Raw genomic sequence first — 877 nt, 5'->3', positions numbered from 1 at the left:
GAAAGAGAGAGAGAGAAGGATGTGCGAGAGGAAGGGCTTGAGAAAATAGAAAGAGAAAAAATAGCATGGAAGAGAGAGTGTGATAGAACCAAGCAAAGATTAGAAAGAGAAGAGAGAAAATGATATAATGATAAGAGTGAGAGAAAGAGAGAGAGGAGGATACAAGGAGAGAGAGAAGGGGTGAAGAGAGAGAGAGATAGAGGAAAAGAGGAGAAGAGACAGTGAGAGAAATGTGGGAGTGAGAAATATGAGAGTCCATGTTAGAGTGAGAAAGAAAAAAAGAGAAGTAGAGAGAGAGAGGAGCGGTAACGATAGAGAGAAGGTGAGATACGATAGAGAGAAGGTGAGATAGAGTTGGAGAGAGAGTAAGTGAGAGAAATAACGAGTGAGAGCGAGAGTGGGAGGGTAAAAATGGGAGGGAAGTTTGGAAGGAGGGTGTGGTAAAGTTAATGAGAGCATGTGATAGAGGAAAATAGAGCTAGAGAATATGAGCAAAAGAAAAGTTTGAGAGACAGAAGAGAGAAAGAGCCCGATAAAATGAGAGAGAGAGCAAGCAGAACGAGCAAGAGGTAAGGCAAGAAAGAGGAGAGAGAGATAGAGGGAGGGCGGAGGAAGGAAAAAAGGAGTGAGCGAAAGAGAAAGAAAAAGTGCGAGAGAGGGATAATGAGTTAGGAAAGAAAGAGAGAGAGAAAGAGGATGAGATAGTAAAGACAGAGAGAGAAATAGAGTGAGGGAAGGGGAAGGGAGAGAGGGCCGGTTGGTGAGAGAGTGAAAGAGAGTAGAGAATGGGAGAGAGGGTCGGTTGGTGAGAGAGTGAAAGAGACTAGAGAAGAACTACAGAAGGAGAGGGAGAAAGAGAAGGAAATTGAGAGAGTGA

The sequence above is a fragment of the Phalaenopsis equestris genome, unplaced genomic scaffold (assembly GCF_001263595.1).
Source record: "Phalaenopsis equestris unplaced genomic scaffold, ASM126359v1 Scaffold235084, whole genome shotgun sequence".
NCBI lineage: Eukaryota > Viridiplantae > Streptophyta > Magnoliopsida > Asparagales > Orchidaceae > Phalaenopsis > Phalaenopsis equestris.
The sequence above is the reverse complement of the archived record's forward strand: the minus strand, read 5'-3'. Positions refer to the sequence as shown.